The following is a 27,322-nucleotide window of genomic DNA, read 5'->3' as shown; positions in this document are numbered from 1 at the left end:
TTCTGCAAGACGCAAAACAAACGCTTCGCTCTTTTGCACGTGTGGGCTCAAGATGTCACGCGAGTCACACTGTCGTCACGGGTCCCTCTCCATCCATCCCTCCATCCCTCCATCCATCCCTCCATCCCTCCATCCCTCCATCCATTATCCACAGCGCCTATGCTGCCTCACGTCATGTTATGTATTGTGCAGTCAGGAGAGGACACTCGTCATATGCAAGACGGGGGGGGGGCGGGGGGGGCGTCGCGTCTCCGCGAGACATCTTGATGTACGCGCTCCGGCAGGCTGCATTGCAGAGCAGCCGGCGTAGCGCCCCCTTCAGTCTAAGAGCCGTCACTCGTCCTCCGGTCGAGGGGGGAAGGACGCTGTCAGTTTCATCCACTGCTCCTCAGCGTCCGCCGGTGCGGTGCTGAGCATCGTCCGTCGTGAAGGTTACACGGACCGACGCGGACCGACGCGGACCGACACGGACCGACACGGACCGACGCGGACCGACGCGGATTCGTGCACCGCTGAGGAGGTAAGGACGCGGAAACGCGTTTTGAATGTTAGACCTGATGGGTCCGTTTATCGTATGTGTGTGTGTGTGGGGGGGGGGGGGGTGCAGCATTGGACAACTGGGGAGTCAGTGTTTGTTATTTACCCCGGGTCGGGGCATCGCGGTCTACCGCAGTGCAGAAGCGGCACTTTACTTGAGCAGGTGAGCGCGTTCGGCGCGCGTGTGGGGGGCAATAGGGGTAAAGGAGCGGTGGTCCGGTGCGCGACTTCAACCTGAGGCTGCGCGGACGGGGCTGCTGCTACGTGACGAGGTCGTCGCTCGCGGTCGGCAGCTTGGGGCACGCGGACGTGCCGAGCGGGTGCCGGGGAGCGCGCTCGCTTACGGCCGCCGCGCTCCGCACGTGCGTGGAGAAGCGTGTGTTGGCCGTGTCAGGTGGTGGCGGCGGCGGCGGCGTCCCGCTCCGCGGACCGCGGCGGAGCGGGACGCCGCACACACACACGATTGAGACGCCGCCCGGCCTCGTTACCAGCGACGGCAGCAGCAGCGTCCCGCCGCTGTCAACTCTTTGGGGGTTTGTGCAGATTCGGATCTCTTCTATCGTGTTTCTTGGGGACGCGTGTGTATGTCGTGGGCTCGGGGCTCGGGGGAGGGGGGGGGGGGTTGCAGGCTCGTGACTGACGGACACGCAGCTGTCAGTGGGGGGGGGGGGGTTGTGATGGGCGCGTCCTGGCCGGCCAGCCTCCTGTAGGGAGACGGCCTCGGGAATCAAACATGCGTGGTGTCCCGGGCGATCGGATTCTCCGGCACATGGTGGCGGAGAATCCGATGCGCTGTACTTTATGTTGAACACCGCCAGGCCGCAGGAGCGTGCGCCTTGTCGCCTGCCTCCTCCCCAGGGGGCTCATGTTTAGGGAGAACCGGAATCACAGTTTTCAGGAACTTGGTGATCACAGTGCGCGTGTTTATTATCCAGCTGCCACCCGATCGTGACGTCTGACCGGCCCCCTCCGCGTGCCGGGAGCGTCCTGGTTTTGCGGAGGACCATGCGGACCACATCACCGCCATGGATTTGACACAGGACGTCAGAGGAATTTCATGGCTGCCTGTCAGGTGGAGGGCGCTAGGATCCACGCACGGCTCGCTAATGCATCCTCCCCGTGTCCCCCCGCGTGTGCCCAGAGGACAGCCCCCCCCACCACCACCTCATCCCCCTCCCCCATCCTTCAGCCTCCATCCCCCTCACCCATCATACACCCTTCATCCTCCATCCTTTATCGCCATCCTTCATCTCCATCCTCCAGCCTTCGTACTCCATCCGCCATCCCCCATCCTCCATCCTTTATCTCCATCCTCCATCCTCCATACTAGGTGGCTGCATTTAGTCCGCTGCAGAGTACCAGAAGTAGGCTAACCTACTGCAAGCCGCATCTCGCCTCTCCGTCCGCCTCTTCTTCTTTGTCAAAAAGACTCAGTAGATTCCCTCTCTCTCCTTTTCCCATGCCAAGTTTTTCTATTCACGGTGCGTTGGCGGCGGCGGCGGCAGGGTCGGAGTGACTTACCCCGGCTCTGCGGTGGGACTTATTACGTAACATGGACCCTCCAACACGTGACTGTGTGTGTGTTTTTTCTTTTCTGGGGGGGGGGTGGTGCATTTGAGCCAATGCCTCCAGCTGGTATCAAGCGGAGTGAGTCACCGTGGCCTCGCAGACGTGTCCCTCCACCCATCCGCCCAACACCGAGGCAGACGGCTGACAGGTTAACCCCACCTGGGGGGGGGGGTTGGAGTTGTCCTCCAACACCCCATCTTCACCTCCATATAAGAGTCGCATCACTGTGTGTGTGGGGTGGGGGGGTGGGGGGTGGGGGAGGGGGCAGACCACACACCTTCCCGCATGATTAAGATGTGGAGTATTCAGTCGTCCCCACTCCCCAGCATCTAGAGTCTGAATCCGTCCAGTAAAAGCAGATTTATTTATTTATATTTCCTTGTGCAGCCACAGGCCGCGCTGTGGAGCCCAGACACGGCGTGATCCCGCGCCGGCAAGCTGAACTCCCTGTGACGTGATACCGCCGCACGCTCCGCGGTGCGTCACCGCTCTGGTGCGCAGCGTCAGGCGAAGCCCAGCTTCCGCACGGTTGCTGCAAAGTAGCGGGGTTCTAGGGGCGAACTTGGGAAGGGTTGCAGGACTGGCAGATCGCCGCCCGCGATGAGGGTAATTTCTGAACGATTCTCGCAGATTAGATTTGTTTGCAGATGTCCTCCCGGAGCCCCGGGCGGCGCTGGGCTTCGGGCAGAGAGTCAAACGCATTAACTGAATGGAGAGAGAGAGATGGGAGCGTAGTATTTGATAGTGTCAAGGCTTTAAATTGACTGGCGGTGCAGGCATCTGGCAGCTTCAGGGTGGAGGTGGTGGGGGTGGTGGGGGGGGGGGTCTGTTAATCACTGTGTATTTGGTCAAACTAAATGTCCATTCTGGAAGCATGTAATGAAACGCTGAGATGAAGCGCAGTCACTTGGAGTACTCACACGTGCATTGTGCATGGTTCCGCTTCCGGTGTGGCAAGATGGCGGCGCCAGCTTAAGCTTGCAGCGGCCTCACCCAGGGTCTTTGTCCACGTCCGCATCTAAGTTTGTGTCTTCGTGTGATGGCTGAGAGAGGTTGGTCTGCTGCGTCCTGTGGGCCCAGGGACCACCGCCCTGCCTGGAGCTGCGCACGCAGAGGAAACACCGAGGGCGGCCTGACAGGACGCGGAAGTGGGGCAGGCTAAGCTAACTGCTAGCCCATGCGAGCCAGCAGCTCCGATAACACCGAGGGCGGCCTGACAGGACGCGGAAGCGGGGCAGGCTAAGCTAACTGCTAGCCCATGCGAGCCAGCAGCTCCGATAACACCGAGGGCGGCCTGACAGGACGCGGAAGCGGGGCAGGCTAAGCTAACTGCTAGCCCATGCGAGCCAGCAGCTCCGATAACACCGAGGGCGGCCTGACAGGACGCGGAAGCGGGGCAGGCTAAGCTAACTGCTAGCCCATGCGAGCCAGCAGCTCCGACAACACCGAGGGTGGTCTGGCGGCGGCCTCGCCTAGCAGCGGTGACTGTGTTTTTGGTGTGGTCGTGTGGAGTGCGAGGAGGTGTGCCGAAGGTGTCTGGCTGGGGGAGCTGGCGTTGGATCGGCTGGGAGAGCCTGGTCTGCTGCATCCTGTGGGCCCAGAGACCACGGCCCTGCCTGGAGCTGTGCCCGAGGAGGAAACAGCGAGGGCGGTCTGACAGGACGCGGAAGCGGGGCAGGCTAAGCTAACTGCTAGCCCATGCAGACCGGCAGTTCCCACAGTCATCCTGGCGTTCGCTCTCTGGGACTGATTTTATATATATATATAGTATATATAGTATATATATACTATATATATATATATATATGTTGGATATATGTGTTTTTGTGTTCGTGTTGCCCTGCTGTGAGGGGGGGAAACGATGTTTCGTTTCATTTCGTGTGCGCAGGTGCATGGAATGAAAGGACAAATAAATGTCCCTGATTCCTGAGTCCATACTCACACTCATACAGACACACACTAATGCAAACACACGACACAAACAACATCTAACACTGGACACAGATGTGCGCACATACACACACACACACAAACAAACACACACACACACACACACACACACACACACCCCTCCTGTGTTTCGTCATGTAGCGCTCCTTTGTGGCGGTACGAGGGCCTCGCCCCGCGCTGCTGACAGCACGTGTGACGCTCTCCTCCTGGTGCTCCTTTACATGGCTCAGCAGTTTACATCCACACTCCGCCAATCAATAGAGAGGGCCTCTAATGGTACAGCGTCGAGGGAGAGACACATGACGTCTTCTGGGTTTGCCTGGAAACAGACCTACCCTCTGTTCACGGCTGAGAAAGGAGAGGGAGGCTGCAGTCACACACACACGCCGCTCCTCCCCGCCATCCCTGATTGTTTACGTGCACACACGAGGGAGGCCCAGCCGTCGAGTCCCCCGCCGCGGACTCCTCGCCGGACCGCCAGGGCGGGCGCCATTCGCTGGGCGCTTGTTTGTCTCTTTGCTTGTAGTTGTTGCAGCTAAACCTTGTAGTATATCTAGAACCAGTATGCATACAATTTCTGATAGTTTGAGAGGTTGGTGATCTCCACGACCCTGAGCAGGAGAAGCGGTTTGGGTAACGGATGGATGGATGGATGGATGGATGGATGGATGGATGGATGGATGGATGGATGGATGGATGGATGGATGGACGGACGGTGATGTAAATCTGAAACCTTAAAGCCACAGTAGGCAAGTTTACCACATAGCGGCACATGTACTTCTGCAGTGGCGAACAGTAACAAAGGCTTGATGCCAGCACGTCTGGCACTTACTATACTGCCATGTATTAGCTTGGCTGAAAGTTGGGGTAGGCGACATTCAAGAAGTGAGTAATTTTGATATAACAACCCCTGAAAAATGGCTGGTCCGATGGCGGTTAGCTGTCAACTGATTGCTAAAGCGAGTTACAGAACCTCTGCGGTACTTCTCTCCCCTCCCTCGCCGCCGGCGCTGACTAGCTTTATAGCGGCACGGTGGCGCAGTGGTCACCTCACAGCAAGAAGGTCCTGGGTTCGAGCCCTGGGGTAGTCCAACCTTGGGGGTCGTCCCGGGTCGTCCTCTGTGTGGAGTTTGCATGTTCTCCCCGTGTCTGTGTGGGTTTCCTCCCACAGTCCAAAGACATGTAGGTCAGGTGAACCGGCCGTACTAAATTGTCCCTAAGTGTGAATGTGTGTGAATGTGTGTGTGTGTGTGTGTGTGAGGGCCCTTAGCTGGACTGGCGGCCTGTCCAAGGGTGTCTCCCCGCCTGCCGCCCAATGACTTCTGGGATAGGCTCCAGCGACCTGAGAGCGGGATAAGCGGTTCGGATAATGGATGGATGAATGAATCCCTGAAAAATCCAGTCCCCCTACCCCTCCCTCCAAACCACCTTCATGCGGGTGCATTAATGTGCCTTTGGTAGCTGGCAAATCTCATATTATTATTCATAATCTTTGCATGTAGATTTTTTTTCTTCCCTCATTGAATCTCTAAGTTATCCCAACGCTGATGTTGTGAAGCACTTTTGCACTTGAGGGTAAAATATTTATAAAGATGAACGCTGTTTAGTCTATTCATCTCTATCGAGACGACGAGAAGACCCACGAGAAGAAGCGCGTGCCGGAGAAGCTGTGCATGCAAATGATTGACAGGCAGCAGGACCGCCCCGTCACGGAGAGCTCCCCTGATTGGTTGAGGCCTGTCGGCAGGGGTGAGAGTTTGAGAGCCCCGGTACAGATGCACGATGCAGTAGATGCAATACAGACGCTGGACTTCTCAGACCACTTGATACAGAACACACCGAGCCCGCTGAGGGTGCAAGAAACTGAAGGGTTTCGCCGGTAGACTGCGAAGCAGTCCGGTACGCTCGGCCTTCTCGCAGTCTTCTTGCATATCACGTGTATTTCTGGTTTATCAGTAACAAAACCAGAGGCCTCTTGCACGATATGAAGAGCTAGCGCTATAGCGTCGTCATTAGTTTGAATAGGTCGTCATATGGCGACAAATTATAGCTGTTTCAGCGTCAGGCCTTCATTATTGTGTGTATATATATATGATGACTGGACTCGCTAGCCCTTGGCTAAGGGGTCGGACTCTTTAGTCGACTGGTTAACGTAGTCGCCCGTGGTGCGGGAGACCTGGATTCGCGTCCCGGCTGCCCCCCCCCCTGAATTCGCAACAATATTTCTAAAGCCCATGTTAGCAAGTGTAAGAGGGAGACAGCAGTAACATGCTGTCTGTACCGCACCAGTCCGTCTTATCAATGAGGGCTCTGCCGCCCGGGGCCGGAGGTCTATTTCTGGGGCCGCTGTTGCATTCTGGGGTCTGATGATCCACTCGCTAGCTTTGCTTTGTGAGACTGATTATTGCTGGCCCAGACTCCGTATGGAAATATCACTCAGTCCCATCTACATCAAGTCAGAGCTGTGTGTGTGTGTGTGTGTGTGTGTGTGTGTGTGTGTATTAGCAGTATGTGATTCATTGAACTCCCTGTGTATTCATAGTAAAACACCGCCTGCTAACGAGCCCCTGTAGAGATTTGAACAGCAGTCCTGTACAGTGACGGGGATGAAAACAGGGTGACTTTATATTGGACGATTGTATCGCGTGCACACTCCTGCAAAGAGATCACCTCGGCTGGCTGACAAAAGCCGGTGCATAACTTTTAAAGAAAGAACAACAAGCCAAAAGTCATTAGCCTTAAAAAGATTACAATCCAGCGCGTCCTGACGTGGCGGGCCCGGCTGCAGGTTTCAGATGTCCCCGTTCTGTTCGCCGGTGTGATCTGGTCCGCTGATAAAGTCTCCTTCACTCTCTGCAGACCCAGTCAGATCACATTACTCCCCTTCAGATTAGGCCCTTCCCATTATGATGGCATGGACCGGGGGGGGGGGGGGGAATCAGAGCCTGATCCATATCTCCCCCCCCCCCCCCGTCAGCCGGACACTTTTAAAGATACGGGCAGGGTCCTGGACGACAAGGACGACCCGTCTGAGCCCTGCCGCAGCGCGTCAGTACTGTCCTTTCATTCAACTGTTCATTATGGAAAAAAGGCTATGAAAAACTCCATCAGCGTCCGGGTGGTGTAGCGGTCTGTTCCGTTGCCTACCAACACGGAGATCGCTGGTTCGAATCCCCGTGTTACCTCCGGCTTGGTCGGGCGTCCCTACAGACACAATAGGCCGTGTCTGCGGGGTGGGACGCCGGATGTGGGTATGTGTCCTGGTCGCTGCACTAGCGCCTCCTCTGGTGGGTCGGGGCGCCTGTTCGGGTGGGGGAGGGTGAACTTGGGGGGGAATAGTGTGATCCTCCCACGCGCTACGCCCCCCTGGGGAAACTCCTCACTGTCAGGTGAAAAGAAGCGGCTGCATGTCTTTTTAACGGTGGGGGAAACCGCAGCGCCCGGAGAAAACCCACGCAGACAACATGCAGACTCCACCCAGAGGCCCACCTGAGATGACCCCCCCCCCCAAGGTTGGACAACCCCGGGGTTCGAACCCAGGGCCGTCTTGCTGTGAGGCGACAGCTGGACCACCGCACAGCCAAACAATGTGCCTCCGGTGCAGGAAGCGACCGTGTATGCGTGGTAGTTGCAGGGCGTGTTTCATCCACACGTGAGAGCAGAACAGGTTTAACGTGACTCGTTCTGCACCTCCTCTCGCCTCCCTCGCTGGCTTTTTTAACGCGAGATATTTTTAGGCTTGGCATTACAAAGAAACCCACTTGGGATTTCTGCTCTCCATCTAGAAGTGGATTACAAATGTCGGTCCCCGGCCCTCTGGTGCCAGTTAAGAGCGAGATGAACCCTCTCGTCCCGGCTGATAAAACCCCGGCCTCGTCCGACACTCGGCTCGGCTCGGCAGAAGGCCGGCCGGGTTATTAGCGGCCGAGCAGGGCCGCCGTCCACTTTCCTCCACAGCATCAAGCGTTATTTACCCCGCGATTAGCTAATTAGATTCCGGTTGTCACTAAAGAGCTCGGTATTTAATGATGATGATGATGATAGGGAAGGATGACGGCCTTCCAAGGCTAACAAGTCTTACAGGGCCGTTCCTCTAATTAATCGGTCAATTTTAGCCTCTTATTGTAAATGGCTGTTAATTAGAATACGGCTCAAGGTGTGGGTTTAGCTGGCTTTAGCATCCGGCCGGGCAGAGAGACTGCGCTCCTCTCGGCGGAGCGGCTCCTCGCACGGGAGCCTCCTCGGTGCCATCTGCTCACCGCCCACATGCGGCTCCACGCGTTGTTTACGCCGCTGTTGTGATGACTCAGTCGTGTGTGGCCTCCAGGCTGCAGCCTATATTATATTTGCCTCGCAGGAGACAACTTAAGTATGCTCGGCCAATTGAAGATCGGTGGAGCTTGCTTGCGGAAATTGTGCGATTGTTTACAATCGATTCAGAGGTGTGTGTGTGTGTGTGTGTGTGTGTGTGTGTGTGTCTTAGCGTCGGCGTGCTGCAAAAGCGTGCTTTTAATCCGGGACGTCTCACGTTATAATTGACCCAATCCTTCTCTCTGAATGCAGTACTTGCCACCAAGTCATTCATTCAAAGGATTGCTTCACCACGGGTTTAATAAGGAGAGGCTTCAGACGAGTAGCGGTGTGTGTGTGTCTGTGTGTGTGTGTGTGTGTGTGTGTGTGTGGAGGTAACCACTGATTGCGTCCTGTTTAATAACGAGGTCTGTCCACAAAGCCGTATCCTCCCAGCCGATGCATGATAATCGATAGAGACTCCCTCCACATAACAGCTAATATCATTCCACTTTGATTAGAAGATAAAGATCGTCTCGGTGTCCTTGAGGCATCGTTGTCATCAATGCTCTCTAGTAGCGGGCTGCGTTATTGTTGGGTAGCGGCCTGCGTTATTGTCGATCTGGCTTAATCGTCACTGACCTGTCAACGTCATGGGAATGTAGAAGCGTACGTTTGTGCAGGGGGAAAAAAAGGAAGCATGCGCTGTCGTGTCAACGGGATGGGTCGAGGAGCCGTCCAATCAGAGAGGAGCGTCATCCTCCGCTGGGGCCGCGTCGCTCTCGGTGGGCCTTTTTGAGCGAGGCCTGTTGCTATGGCGCCGGTAGCGTGTCAAGAGGGCAGAAAGATGACTTCATCCGACGACCGGCGCTGAATGCGCCTCCTCCGAGCACAATTACCTCCTCCGCTCTTACCACCGGGTCTCGTGTTGCTGCTCCGTGCGAGCTCAGATCAGCCCGGCTCACCGTATGCTGCCTGGCGGTACTGGTGGCTTCCTCTCGGCCTCCTCTCGGCCTCCTCTCGACCCTGCCGCCCGGGGGTGTCAAGGGAAGAAGAGGGCTGTTCATACGTTCAGTGTCATGCGGTGTGGCACAACAGACAAGAGTTTGGTGCCAAAACTTTAACAATGTCCTCCATTACAGATACACACAGCGCCACACACCTGCATGCTAATGCTAATGCTGCTAAGTCAGCTAACAGCATCATTAGCTAGGACCTGATATAGCAGTTTCAGGAACACAAGTATTAACAAATAAGGTATTCTCTCTTGGCGTCCGGATAGCGTAGTCCGTTGCCTACCAACACAGGGATCACCGGTTCGAATCCCCGTGTTACCTCCGGCTTGGTCGGGCATCCCTACAAACACAATTGGCCGTGTCTCCGGGGTGGGAAGCCGGATGTGGGTATGTGTCCTGGTCGATGCACTAGCGCCTCCTCTGGTCGGTCAGGGCGTCTGTTCAGGGGAGGGGGAACTGGGGGGAATAGCGTGATCCTCCCAAGCGCTACGTCCCCCTGGGGAAACGCCTCACTGTCAGGTGAAAAGAAGCGGCTGGCGACTCCACATGTATGGGAGGAGGCGCCTGGTAGTCTGCAGCCCTCCCCGGATCAGCAGAGGGGGGTGGAGCAGCGACCGGGGCGGCTCGGAGGAGTGGGGTAACTGGCCAAGTCCGAGCGGGGAGAAAAAGGGACCCAAAAAAAACCAGTATCCTCTCATGCTGATGCATAAACTAGCCACATAGCTCAGTCCTGTATTCCATAGGGAAAACTGCCCCTTCAGATACGTAACGTGTCATCAATACGCAGCGAAAAGACGTGAAGAGAAATAAGATTTTCAAAAAAGCTTTCAAACGAAGATTAGCGGAACGACACCCTGAGGTAAATAGGCCAAAACGTGAAGACCGGAGACATTACAAACGGGTTGCTCGAACAAACAAGCCCCTTGTACATTTACCGGCAAAGGGAATTTTAGATTCCCATTGATTTCTGCGCTCCCAGGTCGGCGTGTTGTTTCCGGAGCCGATGACGGGAGGGCTGTGCTGTCTCGCTCCTTCCCGTCTCTCCGCCGCTCCTGCACCAGCATGCTAAGATGGAGTCCAGCAAGTCTCCCATCAGCTGCCGCTGGCTGAGAATAATGAATCGCTGAAAGGAGCGAAGGGGTCGTCTCACACTAATCGGGAGCGCCCTTGGTGAGAAGCACACTGGCTCTATAGCTGAATGACCTCTGACCTCTGTTGGTGGCCGGGGGGAGGGGGGAGGAGGAGGGAGGGGTCTGTGCGTGTGTGTGAGAAGTGTGCGGATAAAAGGCTAACTTGAGGGAACAGCCAAAAGGCAAAGGGCTCCCGGGGCTCGGAGCGGATCCCGAGCGATGCCGTCCCCCGGGAGGCCTCCTTCCACATTTAGGGGCGCCCTGCTCCGCCTCTCCCCCCGGTCCGGACGGCTAAACTGTCCGTGGATCAGTAGTTTACCTTCCCACCGGCTCTTACAGAGAGCGAAGTGCATTTAAGCCCGAGAAATCCCATTACGCTCGGCAGTGACGGGAAGCGTCGTGCTAACAGTGCTCTCTGAAGCAAGGGGGCTTCCACAGGTCCCCTCTGCCTCCCCCCCGTTATTCACTCCCCCCTCCTGTTTAGTTCCGCCGGACGTCTTAAGACCACCCGTAGCCATTTCGGGCCTTGCGTAATTTCCCGTTCACCTGGCCTTCTCAAACGCGGCGCACTGAAGTGCCAGATATCAAGTTCTCCTCGACTTTCCAGCTCCTCCTGCCGGGGGCTTTTGCACAGGAGCAGGAGGTCGCGCTCCCCGTCTGCTCCTCTCGTGCGGAAGCCGAGGAGGTAGATACGCTTGCGTGTTTTCGAGGCGTTTTTTTTATAATAACCACCAGGGCGTGGCCCGTCGCTGAGGGCTCCTCACCCGTTGGGAGCGAGTGGGAGCTGTCAGGTCACGTTGTGCTCCCCGCAGGTCCAGCTAGTCGGTTATAACGCCTCCCATAATGAGCCCGGTCATGGCTGCACCCTGCCTGTATCGATTTAACTCTCGTTTAGAAGGCCTGTTGTTTCCCCTGTCCGGGTCCTGATGGTTTTCAATGGCTCGCCTGTGAGCCATCGGGGGGGGGGGGGGGCGGGGGAGATGAGGGACAGAAAGAGAGAGCGAGAGGAGGCTAATGAGCCCGAAACAGAGGGGGACAAAACGGTTGGAGCCGTCCCCTCATTCCTTCCACCAGCGTAACCAGAAATAAAAGCCCGGTGGCCCGGTCCAGGCGTGGGGCGGTGGGCTGGTGTCTCTTTGTGGCGCTGGTCAGCCTCAGAGCCCGCCCCCCCCCCCTCTCCAAACCCTGGCCATCAGGCAGCATCTCTGTTTGCAGAGCCTATTGACAATGGCCGCATTAGCATTCGCTGTGGGCAAGCGGGACAAACGAGGTCGGCTCTCGCGTTTCACGGCAGCCAAACCCCGTTCTCCCCGAAACCCCTCTCAGAAGGTATCGGACGGGCCCTCTTGTTGCATACCCAATGAGGGGGGATAAAGGAGGGCAAAGAAAGCTTGTTTGGCTCCTCCGCCCCCCCCCCCCCCGAAAAGCAAGGCTGTTTTTATGTAATGGGGCCTCTCGCTGCCAGCTGACGGGTCAGGACAACACTTTTTGTGTAGTCGGAGTGATACTGTCACATCCAGACCCCCCCCCCCCCCGGGATGATGTAACCACCTGTGTCATTTGTGTCACTCGGCGAGCTATAGCGGCAACACAGCGCCAGGGCTCACGCGCCCCTGACAGGACCCCCTCGCGCTGGGTGTTGTGGGCGTCGTGTCGTTGTTTGGGACCTGTGCCGCGTCCTCCGAGGAGGACCTGAGCCGCGTCCTCCGAGGAGGACCTGAGCCGCGTCTTCCGAGGAGGACCTGAGCCACGTCTTCCGAGGAGGACCTGTGCCGCGTCCTCCGAGGAGGACCTGAGCCACGTCTTCCGAGGAGGACCTGAGCCACGTCTTCCGAGGAGGACCTGTGCCGCGTCCTCCGAGGAGGACCTGAGCCGCGTCCTCCGAGGAGGACCTGTGCCGCGTCCATCGAGGAGGACCTGAGCCACGTCTTCCGAGGAGGACCTGTGCCGCGTCCTCCGAGGAGGACCCGAGCCACGTCTTCCGAGGAGGACCTGGCTGCCTGACGCAGAATGCTTCCATGCTCATTACGCTCCCGACTCTGTGTCCTCGCTTTTCTGTCTTTCTTTGTTTGTTTGTTGTTGTTGGGTTTTTTTTTGTGTTTTTTCTAGCCGGAGGAGACATTGCTGAAATCTGCTAATTCATGCCACTGACGTTCTCACACATTTTACCGAGTAGCTGCAAACTGCCTGGAGAGAGAGACAGACAGACAGACACAGAGAGAGAGACAGGGAGAGACAGAGACAGAGACAGACAGAGGGACAGGGAGAGACAGAGAGAGAGACAGGGAGAGACAGAGACAGAGAGAGAGACAGAGAGAGAGACAGAGACAGAGACAGAGAGAGAGACAGAGACAGAGAGACAGGGACAGACAGAGACAGAGAGAGAGACAGGGAGAGAGACAGGGACAGACAGAGACAGAGACGGAGAGAGAGAGAGGCAGAGACAGACAGACAGACAGACAGACAGAGACAGAGAGAGAGAGACAGAGAGAGAGACAGAGAGAGAGAGACAGGGACAGACAGAGACAGAGACAGAGAGAGACAGGGAGAGACAGAGACAGAGAGAGACAGAGAGAGAGACAGAGAGAGACAGAGAGAGAGACAGAGAAAGAGACAGGGAGAGACAGAGACAGAGACAGAGAGAGAGACAGGGAGAGAGACAGAGAGAGAGACAGGGAGAGACAGAGACAGAGACAGGGAGAGAGACAGGGAGAGAGACAGAGAGAGACAGAGAGAGAGACAGGGAGAGACAGAGAGAGAGACAGGGAGAGACAGAGACAGAGACAGGGAGAGAGACGGAGAGACAGAGACAGAGAGACAGAGACAGAGACAGAGACAGGGAGAGAGACAGAGACAGAGAGAGAGAGACAGAGACAGAGACAGAGAGAGAGAGAGACAGAGACAGGGAGAGAGACGGAGAGACAGAGACAGAGAGAGAGACAGGGAGAGACAGGGAGAGAGACAGGGAGAGAGACAGGGAGAGACAGAGAGAGAGAGAGAGAGAGAGAGAGAGAGAGAGAGAGAGAGAGAGAGAGACAGAGAGAGAGACAGAGAGAGAGGGAGAGACAGAGAGAGAGACAGAGAGAGACAGAGAGAGAGAGAGAGAGAGACAGAGACAGAGAGAGAGACAGAGAGAGAGGGAGAGACAGAGAGAGAGACAGAGAGAGAGAGGGAGGCTAATAGTCCCCTTACGGATAATCACACGTGCATTCGTGATCATCATCACTCCTGTCTTAATTGTCACGAGTCATGCTCCTCCTGGCGAGCGCGTTACCATGACGCAGGACTCCGGCGCTGGTTTCTGATAAACCATCGACTTGTGGAAACGACGATAGAGGAGCGTGTGAAAGGAAAGACGGGGGGCGGGTGGGGGGGCGAGAGTGAGATAAAGAGAGAAATAAGGATGGAGAGAGTAGAAGCAGCTGTCTAATTACTGCTGGGGATTGATCTCTCTCCTTTCCCCCAATAATGCACCGCCGGAAGCAGCGCGTACCGACAGGAAGAGGGGAGATGGCGAGATGGAGGTGTAGATACCACCACCCATCTCCTCTTTCCCCCCCCCCCCTCCATCACTTCCAGCAAAACATAAAAAAAGATGGCGCTGATGGTGTGCAGTTAAGCTTAATGAATGTCCCTGCCGTGTTTTCAGAAGCGGGGGGAGAGGGGAAGCCGGAAGCGTTTCCAAACGCGTTTCCGGTCGGGAGGAACGTGAGCGCGGTACTGTAGCGCGCATCATCAGCTGGATTATTCATGGGCGAGTCGTCAAGGTTGCGAGCGGAGGAGAGGGCACCCAGTGGGGGATCTGGCAGGAGGGAACGCCTCCCTCTCTCCCGCTCTTCTCCTGCACTGTTGACCTCCTCATAACCCCAAACCCACCACCTCCAACCCCCCCCCCCTCCTCCACCTCCCCTCCACTACAACACGCTGACTCTTATCTCAGACACACCACACGCAGCTCCACTCACCCTGCCCACACAAGGCCGCGGTACGCGAAGGACAGATGGAGGAAGGAAGGGCAGCGCACCACACCCAGGGCGGACCTGCGTCACACGCATGCGCACGGACACACACGCACACGCATGCGCACGGACACATGCACACGCATGCACACAAAGACGGGCAGACACAGATTCCACCACACAAAGACACACAGAGACAGAGATGCAGACGCCATGCACAGACAGACAGACGCTGATACACAGCAAATGACAGACGGGTTCACGAAGTCACGTGCAGACACACACACACACACACACAGTTGCGTGTGCACATACCACAAACACACAAATAATTGCAATTACACTCATAATGGGTTGCGCTAGTCTTTGCTCGGCTATAACGGAGACATTGTAAGAGCGCGCAGACAGAGCAAGGCATTGTGGGTGGCTGAAGGGGGCTGGGGGCTGTTGTCTGCCGGGAGGGCAGTTCATCTGTTGGGGAGCAAGAAGAGAAGGACGCAGACCCGTGACCGACGAGACGACAGTTTGACTCGAGAGGGGGACCAGCAACTTTTGTTCTTCTGTTCAGGCTCAGCGAACTCGGAACCCCCCGGTTCGGAACCGGGGACCGCTGTTGGACCCGTGTTTGAATAAGCTGATGAGCGCTCGCGTCTGCGTGTCACCGGGGTGAGGGGGGGCAGAGGAGTCGAACTTGTGAAGAAAGACGCTCAGATGACGTGTTGGGTTATTTATCCATCCAGTTTATGGGTTCTTTATGTTTTATTCATTTCCGTCCATCCATCCATCCACTATCTGGACCGCTTATCCTGCTCTCAGGGTCGCGGGCAGACTACCACGTTCCTCCTCCGATACACGTGGAGGTCGCCAGCCGCTTCTTTTCACCTGACAGTGAAGAGTTTCGTCAGGGGGATGTAGCGCGTGGGAGGATCACGCGATTCCTTCCCCCCTGAACAGGCGCCCCGACCGACCAGAGGAGGCGCTAGTGCGGCGACCCCGGACACATACCCACATCCGACTTCCCACCCGCAGACACGCCCAGTTATGTCTGTGGGAACGCCCGACCAAGCCGGAGGTAACACGGGGATTCGAACTAGCGATCCCCGTGTCGGTAGGCAACGGAACAGACCGCTATGCCACCCGGACGCCCCTGAGCTTTGATTTCTGATGGCCTAAAACCAGTTGGGGTTACGAGTAGAGTAAAAACCCCGCCATGTTCCTTTTCTATCTCAAATACCACTTCTATTGCCGTAGCTGCTGATTCACTGTAAACAACTGAAGCGGGTGATAAAGGAGGGTACTGATGACGCGCGAGAGTCAGATGGAGGGCAGGAAGTGAGAAGCGGAATGGAGGAGATGGAGCTGGTTTAGCCCCAACTGTGCTGGTTTAGACCAGTGGTTCTCAACCTTTTTGGGGTCCTGGACCCCCTGCGTATTTTTGATCTACCCTGAGGACCCCTCCACCTGATCTTGGGGGAGGGGGGTTACAATTTGATAGAAACAGTAGAAACTGCATTTTAAATTGCATTATAGCATTTATTCACTCTTTGGGGCAAAAATAAGAGCTTTCAGTTGTAACTTAGATATAGTTAACAAAACAGAATTCTTATGCAGTAACTTTCAGATATATGTAACAAAACAGAATATGTATTCAGTAACTTTTAACAATGCAAACGGGAGCGAGATCTCTTATTAAAATACAATAAATTACACTTGTGAAACAGAAGTAATTAGAGAAAAAAGTCCCGTTACCCTTTATAGTTTAGGTAGATAAAGGTCTCAGTCACATCTGAGTAAAATAATCCTATTTCTATAAATGTCATAGGATCTTTTTTTTTTAAAGATATTTTATTTTCACGGACCCCTTGCAATTACACTACGGACCACTAGGGGTCCGCGGACCCCCGGTTGAGAAACACTGGTTTAGACGATGTTATGAGAGAAAAGTGTAAACAGGAACTAAGATATGTTGGACATGATCCTTATCTTATGAAGAGTGGTTTAGTTTGTTTTTTTTTGACGAAGTGGTCACAGCACACGCGCGCGTTATCCCACTCCGCTCCTCCCGACCGCAGACGGCGGGTCGCGAGCCATTTTTTTCCGGCGTTTTCGGTCAATTTCTTGCACCCCCCCACCCCCACCCCCCATGAACAACAACTTTTGGTAGTCAATAAAAACTCTTTGTGGTTTCTCAGTTAATGACACTAAACAAAGGCATTTCGAAAGTTTGTGATAGTGCTTCCTATGTAGAAAATCACTTCCGGCCCTCCATCCGTAGTTCGTGACGTCATATGCAAACAACCATAGCGCTGTTTGCATATGACGTCACGAACTCCTTGAATTTCAAGGAATGCTGAATTAGACATATCACTGGCTCGTACATTAATATTGTAGCGAATTCGGGGGGGAGGGGGTGGAGGGGGAGTCCGGGAACCGCCGCAGCCAGGACGCGAATCCGGATCTCACGCACCACGGGCGACAACGTTAACCAGCCGACTAAAGGGCCCGACCCGTTAGACAAGTAAGAGCTAGCGAGTCTATTCATCCGCGCACGTTACACGACCCCCCCTCCTTCGGCAAGCGCGTCCCCGCATATCAGCTCACTCGCGCCTCTGGGTGCACGCGCTTCCGATGGCCTCGTCACCCACTTCTGACACCAATGTAGCGAATTCGGGGGGGGCAGTCCGGAAACTGCCGCAGCCAGGACGCGAACCCGGATCTCCCGCACCACAGGCAAGAACGTTAACCAGTCGACTAAAGGTCCCGACCCATTAGCCAAGGGCTAGCGAGTCTATCTATCCGTGCACGTTACAGTATACCCGAAAGCAGGGCTCGGTTTCAACGCATCCGCGAGTGAGTTCAGGTTTGAAGATTTGACTCCTGTGATAAACATTCTCCTTGATGTTTCACATTTATTCCTGCTTACAGAATGTTTAACCGAATGTCTCAGATGCTGAGAAGTAGTCTTGAAAAGAGACTCCCCCTTTTCCATTTTTTATCTAAAGCATGATACAAACCTGTCTCTTTACCCTACTTTAAGTCCACGTCGCCTGCTGCCAAAGAAGGGAAGGCGACGTTGACTTAACACGCTAGTTAGCCAGAGCTTGCGTAGGTTGGATATATCAGTTCTGTCAAAACGCTGCAGCGCTGACTGCAGGAGGACCAGTTCCTCTTGTCAGACGGTAATCTTGTGATCTGAATGCCAGACGGCTCCCGCATGTCTGTGCCTCCGCCTCCCCGGAGCCGGTGACGTGGCCAAACGATGGCGTCTACCAATTCCCCAACGGGCCGCCTTGCCTTTGAAGTTAAAGGGAGCGAAAGATGATACAAAGGCCAAGACTGAGATTTTCAACATACGTCTGTCTCACAGACAAAACGTTCATATTTGCAGTTCCCAAAAAAAGTTGACTGCCACCTTTCTGTGATTTCCAGAATACGTTGAATGTCAACGTTTTGTCGACGTATTCGATAAGAGAGGGTTAAGTTTAGGTTTGGGTTTGGTGCGGTTAAGGTCGGGGTAAGGATCTGGGAGATCGCTTGTAACGCATAATAACTGGTGTACGCTGTGTCCTTCAGGGAGTGTACAGGAAGTCCCCGGATTACAAACGAGTTCCGTTTTTGAGTCTGTTCTTACGTCGAATTTGTTAGTTGGAACAGTTACGTACAGTTCACATCTAGCGTCAATTAGTCGAATGTTTGCCTTAGTACATAGTATATGTTTTACCTAAAACATCACAAATATTGTAGCGCATTCAGGGGACAGCCCAGGAACTGCGCCACAGCCGGGACGCGAACCCGTATCTCCCGCTCCGCAAGCGACTACGTTAACCAGTCGACTAAAGGGTCTGATTATCCATGCACGTTACAATATAGTAATGGGGTAATAATAATAAATGTAACTACAGAGAGAATGTGTGTATAGGTATAAAAAGCTTTAAAGAAATGTTTCTTCAACTGTTTATATAAGAAATAAAAGCTAATTAAAGGTCAACACTCTCGTTTCAATTGATGTCTTGCATACCAGAAGGAGCCTTAATCAACAGTTAAATTACTTTATTAATTGGATGATGGGCCTTGTGTTGGAGAGGATGGGCCTGGTACTGCTGCTGTAGAGTGAAGGTTGACTTCTGAAGTCAATGTCTTAAAGTAAACATCAAGGGTGGTTTGAAGCGAGATTTTCTTTTTCTCATTATAAATGGCCTCGGTAACTATCCAGTAAACTTTGGCAAACCTCTCTGCGTTAGGATCATGCTCTTCTAACTTGGCTTCAATGAGATGAAAGGCTTCAGCTAACGCCTTCGTCAAAAATTTCTTGGGTTCTGGGGTTTCTAGGTCCCAGCCTTGTTCCTCAAACGCTATCATCTGCTGCTCTAGCTGCATAAGGTCGTCACTGGACAATTCTTCGGCATGGGATTCAAGCAAGTCCAAGACATCATCTTCATTGACATCTAACTGCAGTTGATTATTACCAATATCAACCACAGCTTGCCTGGCTTCGGCAATGTCCTCAGCTGTAAACTCTTTAAAACCATCTGCAAACTGGGGGCACAATTTGTTCCGGACTCCTTTCACGTTGGTTTTCTTCACTTCCTCCCAAGAATCTGCAATGTTTTTGATTCCATCGCAGATGTTTGTAATTCCTCCGGAATTCCTTTAAGGGTCAACGCACCATTTTCGGTAGCCCTGACTGCTTGTGAGCCTTAAAGTAGTAAGCCTTAAAGGAAGCAACGATTCCCTGATCCATTGGCTGAAGTAGTGATGTGGCGTTGGGTGGTACAAACATGACCTTTACTTGTGGGTGATGGTTATCTAAAGTGCTTGGATGACCAGGGGCGTTGTTCTCCCTCGAGCCGAAGAACCACCTAAAACAAAGTAGTCCGTCTGTTCGTTGGTATGTGTGTAACTCGATTTTCTTTTTTTTAATAATAGGCTTTACGGAGGCAGGTTCGTAAGTACGTGCGTTCGTAACCCGGGGACTTTCTGTATTTCCCAACCCCCCCATTTCCTTACTCTCGCTTTCATTGGTCAACAAAACCATGTGATTCGTTGCGTTTTTGTGTCACGTGGGTCGCCTGTTTCCGGTTTGCGACCGGACGAACAGTCGCCATTTTAACCATTTTCGCCGCCGAAATGGGAATCACAAGCGGTGTGGACTTGCGCTTGTATTCATTTTTAATAAGGTGATATTGCTGTTGGGTCTAACATCAGGAGGGAGCTCGGAGTAGAGCCGCTGCTCCTTGGCGTCGAAAGGAGCCAGTTGAGGTGGCTCGCGCATCTGATCAAGATGCCTCCTGGGCGCCTCCCTTTGGAGGTTCTCCGGGCACGTTCAACTGGGAGGAGACCCCTGGGGTAGACCCAGAACTTGCTGGAGGGACTACATGTCCAATCTGGCCTGGGAACATCCTGGGATCCCCCAGGAGGAGCTGGAGGGTGTTGCTGGGGAGAGGGACGTCTTGAGTGCCCTACTTAGCTTGCTGCCACCGCGACCCGACCCCGGAGAGGCGGCTGATGATGAGGTGAGATTATCTGTCATTGTGGTCCAACAACTCCCCCAAATCTCAGTTTACTGCCAGATGCGGAAAACACAGAAAAACAAATGTGTCCCGAAAACATTCAAAATAGTGTAAACTACTAATAACCCTTTAGCCGAGCGGTTAGTGATGTGGCCTTGTGGTGCAGTACACCTCGTATCGAATCCCGCACCGAGCAAGAAAATAACCGGTTACATGGGTGGCAGCGGTGGGATCCGGAAGTGTGCAGATCCTCAGAAGTCTCTTCGGAGCGCGGGAATAACAGAGCGCGAGGGCGCGCTTCCGGGAGAGGGTGACGACTGTAAACTACTAATAAGACACGTTAGCCCCCTAGCTAACAGGTTTGACCCTTTAGCCGAGCGGTTAGTGACGTCGCCTTGTGGTGCAGTACACCTTGTATCGAATCCCGTACCGGGCAAGAAAATACAATAGAAATTTTTTCAGTGTGTGTTTGCAAACCTAATAACTCGCGAGGCCTTCAACGCCACATTATACACAACACGTGGTAAGAAGACCTGACTATTGTCATGATCATCGTCAAGTATGCAAATGAGTCGATGGAAAAGTGAAATGATAAGAAATAGCTAATGACCTTAGCACGCTCTTTTGAGAGGAGCTCCTCTTCATTGTGTATGAGGGCGCCTGTTCCGCGTTATGAGCCCTGACCTCTCGGCGTGACGTAGTCAGCTGGCAACAGGTGACTCAGGTCTCTTTGCCCGGCTCGTGCGCATTGCCATTCCGCGCATGCTCAGTTGTCAGACTGTCCGTCTGTGCGCCGCCTGCATGGCGGTAGACACAGACCGTCTGTGTTTATGGTGTCCAGATATGAGACACCGTATATGGTGTCGTCTTTCTCATCAGAATCTTTTTGCCCTCATCCCAAACGTGTCTGGGTGTGACAAAGAGATTCGAGTATTACCATGGAAACAGAACAGGGCGGAAAAGTAGAACGGAGCACAAAACGAAGCAGTGAACTGGATTCGTTCATATGCTTTAGTGTAGTGTACTGTGGTGTAATGTAGTGCAGTGTTGTAGTGTGTTGTACTGTGGTGTAGTATAGTGTAGTGTTGTAGTGTAGTGCGGTGTAGTATAGTGTAGTGTTGTAGTGTAGTGTAGTGTGTTGTAGTGCAGTGTTGTACTGTGGTGTAGTATAGTGTAGTGTTGTAGTGTAGTGTGGTGTAGTATAGTGTAGTGTTGTAGTGTAGTGTGGTGTAGTATAGTGTAGTGTTGAAGTGTAGTGTGGTGTAGTGTAGTGTAGTGTTGTAGTATAGTGTAGTGTAGTGTGTTGTGGTGTAGTGTAGTGTAGTGTAGTGTGTTGTGGTGTAGTGTAGTGCAGTGTTGTAGTATAGTGTAGTGTAGTGTGTTGTAGTATAGTGTAGTGTAGTGTGTTGTGGTGTAGTGTAGTGTTGTAGTGCAGTGTTGTAGTGCAGTGTTGTAGTGTAGTGTTGTAGTGCAGTGTGGTGTAGTGTAGTGCAGTGTTGTAGTGTAGTGTGGTGTGGTGTAGTGTAGTGCAGTGTTGTAGTGTAGTGTGGTGTAGTGTGATGTAGTGTAGTGCAGTGTTGTAGTGTAGTGTAGTGTTGTATAGCAGTGTTGTGGTGTAGTGTAGTGTTGTATAGCAGTGTTGTGGTGTAGTGTAGTGCAGTGTTGTAGTGTAGTGTGGTGTAGTGTAGTGTTGTAGTGTAGTGTTGTATAGCAGTGTTGTGGTGTAGTGTAGTGTAGTGTAGTGTTGTGTAGTGTAGTGTAGTGTAGTGTAGTTGCTTTTAGCAGCAGACGTCCACATATGCCAGCTATCATATTCAGATGTAGTCACCGTCACTTGGACTCTTTTTTTTCTTCTTTCTGTCTTTGTCCATTAATGAGATTCTCGGGAAAACATCAAGGGACCGAGCCTCATTAACAGTGTTGAAGACATTACAATAAAACAAATCACATAACAAAGGAAATGACAAAACAAACAAATTACAGAAAAATTAAAATAGTGATGCCAAACAACGCTACAGTTCATTAAAACTACAACAGTTAATTAAAACGGTTAGAGTCAAACGTGATCAGATACTTTTTTTGGGGGGGCGGGAGGGTTCCCCCATTTTCTCCCCAATTGTTTCCGGCCAATTACCCCACTTTTCCGAGCCGTCCCGGTCTCTGCTCCACCCCCTCCGCCGATCCGGGGAGGGCTGCAGACTACCACGCGCCTCCTCCCATACATGTGGAGTCACCAGCCGCTTCTTTTCACCTGGCAGTGAGGAGTTTCACCAGGGGGACGTAGCGCGTGGGAGGATGCCCACGTGATCAGATACTTAAAGAGATCCAGGTGTCAGAAAAGGGTCTAAGTCTGTTCCAGATGTGAGGACTCTGCTGGTCTCTGTCAACAGGATATGATGCAAGACATCACAGGCGGCCTCCCCACATGTGGGCCGTCTGTGTTGCCAGGACAAAACAAGTTGTTTCGCACACCCGGAAAGGCCCACAGCATCACTTGGTACAAAGCAGCTATTTAGAGAGTCTAAATGGGCATTTTGAGGATGTAAAATGCCCATATTCAGAAGTGGTCAAGAGCTGCAGCAGTTTTAGTTCGGGTATCTCATTTCTGGCATTTTTTATAGGTTAAAGAAATTGTGTGTTGAGGGTTCTTCAGCGTCCGAACGTGTTGCTGTGGATGTGAATGCGCCCATTGAGAGGCTTGGGGAGGCTTGTGGGACGAGGCGTGGAGGAAGACCTCCGTTCGGGTTGGCATGCATTGTGCATGGCACTCCTTAAAAGCACTGGCACTCCCGTCTCATACAGTAGAGCAGTCAATGGGCCCACAAAGCCGTCTTTGTCCCGCGCACTTCCAACCCTTTTGAGGAGGGCGTGAGACACTCGTCTGAGCTGTGAAGTCCAAAAGCCCTGCGGCCAGTCCAGAAATCTCAGAAAGAGAAAATTCAAACTGTTCTTAAAGGAAGGATGAAGAATGGAATAAACTAACTGGTTAGTAGGGTTGCCTCACACCAAGAGGCCCTCAGTGTATAGCAGACGATAGACTGCCGATAGATAGATAGATAGATAGATAGATAGACAGACAGACAGACAGACAGACAGACAGACAGACAGACAGACAGACAGACAGACAGACAGACAGACAGACAGACAGATAGATAGATAGATAGATAGATAGATAGATAGATAGATAGTTGATAGATAGATAGATAGATAGATAGACAGACATATAGATAGATAGATAGATAGATAGATAGATAGATAGATAGATAGATAGATAGACAGACAGACAGACAGACAGACAGACAGACAGACAGACAGACAGACAGACAGACAGACAGATAGATAGATAGATAGATAGATAGATAGATAGACAGACAGACAGACAGACAGACAGACAGACAGACAGACAGACAGACAGATAGATAGATAGACAGACATATAGATAGATAGATAGATAGATAGATAGACAGACAGACAGACAGACAGACAGACAGACAGACAGATAGATAGATAGATAGATAGATAGATAGATAGATAGATAGATAGATAGATAGATAGATAGATAGATAGATAGATAGATAGACAGACATATAGATAGATAGATAGATAGATAGATAGATAGACAGACAGACAGACAGACAGACAGACAGACAGACAGACAGATAGACAGACAGACAGACAGACAGATAGATAGATAGATAGATAGATAGATAGATAGATAGATAGATAGATAGATAGATAGATAGATAGATAGATAGATAGATAGATAGACAGACAGACATATAGATAGATAGATAGATAGACAGACAGACAGACAGACAGACAGACAGACAGACAGACAGACAGACAGATAGATAGATAGATAGATAGATAGATAGATAGATAGATAGATAGATAGATAGATAGATAGATAGATGTCTGGATGCTAGTGCTATTTTGGGGATATTGCTCATTAATCTTTCATATGTGGGGGGTGTTTACACCCCCTTCCAAACCTGGAGTCATCGCATTCAGCAGGGGTTCATTGAGCCTGAGACTGTCCTAATGAATAATTAAACAGGCTGAACTGACTAAAACCAAAGTAAACAACCCAGCGTGGGTCCGTTGAGCCACGGATTCTGCAAATGGCTTTCAGGACTTCATCAAAATGCCCCCAGCTGTGGTCCAGCGTTATCCCAGACCCCCGGGGTGTCACGCTCTGATCATTCTCACCCGGCGACGGGAGATCTCGGCCTGGCTCGTCCTGCAACCGTCCAGCCGTGCAGCCCCTCATCACACATCAGCGACGAGAAAACGTCCGCTAGCAGCATCTGAATAGGGCCCTGCACCACCCGGTGATGCTCCCGGGGGGGACCTGTGGGGTGGGGCCCAAGAGATGAGGGATAAAAATCAAAGTGAGGCCAAAAACTTTATGACACCGCCAAATTTACAAGCCAATTCTCGGACAAAAGTACAACATGACGGGGGGCGTCCAGTAGTGTAGCGGTCTATTCCGTTGCCTACCAACATGGGGATCGCCGGTTCGAATCCCTGCGTTACCTCCGGCTTTGTCGGGCATCCCTACAGACGCAATTGGTGGGAAGCCGGATGTGGGTATGTGTCCTGGTCGCTGCACTAGCGCCTCCTCTGGTCGGTTCGGGGGGGGGGAATAGCGGGATCCTCCCACGCGCTACGCCCCCCCTGGGGAAACTCCTCACCGTCAGGTGAAAAGAAGCGGCTGGCGACTCCACATGTATGGGAGGAGGCATGTGGTAGGTAGTCTGCAGCCCTCCCCGGATCGGCAGAGGGGGTGGAGCAGCGACCGGGACGGGCTCGGAAGAGTGGGGTGGGTAATTGGCCGAGAACAATTGGGGAGAAAAAAGGAGGAGGGGGGGGTCTAAAAAAAAACCCCACAACATGATGGGTTCGAGTCTTAATTTCTGTTGGTGTTTGCAGGAGGTCGGAGCTGAGCGTGCCTGCAGGGTGCAAGCCATCAGAACGACCCGCGCGGTCTCCGTGACCGCAGACATGGCGAGCTAACAGCCGCCACCCCAAATTAAGTTATTTCCCCCCAAGCCCTCAGCACGTCCTATCCTCACCATCAATCTGCTTCCCGTCCCATCCTCTGGCCCCCCCCCACCCCACCCCACCCCGTTCCTCTTCGTCCATCTTTCTGTTTGACTCATCCTTCTCCGCCTGTAACGGGTGATGGATGAGCTCTTCTGATTGGCTGGCCGGTGAAAGCAGCCTCAGTTCTTCCCAGTGGAAAAACCAGACCACGGGAAAACAGACACATATTCCGACATAAAAGCCCCCAGGAGGGGTCATGCGTAACGAGGGATGCCCATGATCCGCATTCTGGTGATGCTTGTGGTTGTGGAACCACGCCAGTCAGTTTAATGAACCGGACCAGTTGTACCGGTATAACCGAACCGGTCTCCTCGGCAGCGGGGAACAGACTTCATGATGTTCCTCTGCACGGATGGACATGCTGACATATCTGAGTTTGATTCGGACGTTAGCCTTGTGATGGCCTGGCGGCCTGTCCGGGGAGTTTCCCGGCCTGGCGGCCTGTCCGGGGAGTCTCCCCGGCCTGGCGGCCTGTCCTGGGAGTTTCCCCAGCCTGCCGCCCAGTGGCTGCTGGGATGACCTCCAGCGTCCCCGCGACCCTGAGAGCAGGATAAGCGGTTTGGATAATGGATGTTATTTCATATAGGTGGAACAAGGGAGGCAGCAGCAGCAGGTCTTACATCTGCAGACTGCTCCGGCTTGCTCTGGGATACTCGTGTCGCTCTTGTCTCGGATAAATGAGGTTTATGAGCCGTCCGACCGACGTCTCGACAGGCCAAACTCTGGGAAGCTCGTAAGAACCTGTTGACGAGGCTACATGAGACCCACTCACTGTTGCTTCAGCACAGGTCTCGCTGAACGCCGGTCCAGCAGCTCTTTCAGATGAGCGTCCGAGGTCATGATCAACAGCAGAAGTCAGTATAGATCGTGCATGCATGGATGGATGGACGTTTAATGGGTGAATATCAATAGACATTCATCACTCATGGCTGATGGACTCCACTGTCCTGGAATTGTTGAAAGTCTCCCTCTCTCTCTCTCTCTCTCTCTCTCTCGCTCTCTCTCTCTCTCTCTCTCTCTCTCTCTCTCACTCTCTCTCTCTCTCTCGCTCTCTCTCTCACTCTCTCTCTCGCTCTCTCACTCTCTCTCTCTCTCTCTCTACCACTCTCTCTCTCTCTCTCTCTCTCTCACTCTCTCCTCTCTCTCTGTCTCTCTCTCTCTACCACTCTCTGTCTCTCTCTCTCTCTCTCTCTCTCTCTCTCTCTCTCTCTCACTCTCTCACTCTCTCTCTCTCTCTCTCTCTCTCTCTCTCTCTCTCTCTCTCTCTCTCTCTCTCTCTCTCTCTCTCTCTCTCTCTCTCTCTCTACCTCTCTCTCTCTCTCTCTTACCTCTCTCTCTCTCTCTCGCTCTCTCTCACTCTCGGAGTGTCCTGAGATGATTTAGATTCTGTGAATCTTGTGTTACTGACCATGTTGGTCTTTGTGTTGTAATTCTTTTGTGATTTTTTTATTTATTAAAGTATTGTTGAAAGTCAAAGTCTCTCTCTCTCTCTCTCTCTCTCTCTCTCTCTCTCTCTCTCTCTCTCTCTCTCTCTCTCGCTCTCTCTTGTTTCGGCCGTGGCTGTCAAGTGAGCTACATTGGCTTGCCCTCTGTTGCGCAATGCCCATTATGCACTTGTTTTCTGACCGCCATTTTACCAGCAGCGAGGTCCGGGGGTGAAAGGAGATCTCTCATGATGCACGTAACCCAGGCACACAACTCACAAACACACACACACACACACACACACACACACACACAGTAAGACACTTGTGTGGGCGTGTGTGCACACACTATTAAGACAAGCACTACTTGGCTCCTTAGCCGACTAGCACTGATATTTAGCAACGTTGCATGTACTCAGAAACACACACACACACACACACACACACACACACACACACACACACACACAGACAGTCGGTCTGGGGTTGCTGCATTTGTGTGCAAAGCTTCAGGGACGGGGAGAAGTGAGGAACGAGAGCTCACAGGTGGGAGGATTAATGTCAGGCCAGGATGACTCGCTGCTTAAACGCAGATTAACGCCTGGCAACTCATATCCGCCGCTTCAGCCGTCCGCTCCCTTCCTGCCGCTCGTCCGTCGGACCTCGCAGCAGAGTCGGACCATGAAGACGAAGCGGCCCAGAGCCGAGCCGCCGCCGCCGCAGAGACGCGAGTGATTTGGGCAATTTAACTGAGGAGGAACACAGCAGAACACAGTCTGGGCTGCAGCTCTGATGCTAACGCTAACTTAGCTGATGCTAACGCTAACTTAG

The 27,322-nt window shown here is 53.0% G+C and overlaps 1 protein-coding gene across 3 annotated transcripts in view; it reads left to right on the top strand.

Annotated features, from left to right (window-relative positions):
• The first annotated feature begins 367 nt into the window (after nucleotides 1–367).
• Nucleotides 368–27,322, top strand: part of LOC130114782 (contactin-1a-like) — a 135,527-nt gene continuing 108,572 nt past the window's right edge. For all 3 annotated transcript variants that reach the window (XM_056282691.1, XM_056282690.1, XM_056282689.1), the window contains exon 1: nucleotides 368–520. The gene's annotated coding sequence lies outside the window, so the exon portion shown is untranslated. The remainder of the gene's footprint in view (nucleotides 521–27,322) is intronic.

This window comes from Lampris incognitus, chromosome 6 (genome assembly GCF_029633865.1).
Source record: "Lampris incognitus isolate fLamInc1 chromosome 6, fLamInc1.hap2, whole genome shotgun sequence".
In the NCBI taxonomy this organism is placed as follows: Eukaryota; Metazoa; Chordata; class Actinopteri; order Lampriformes; family Lampridae; genus Lampris; species Lampris incognitus.
The sequence above is the reverse complement of the archived record's forward strand: the minus strand, read 5'-3'. Positions and strand labels throughout refer to the sequence as shown.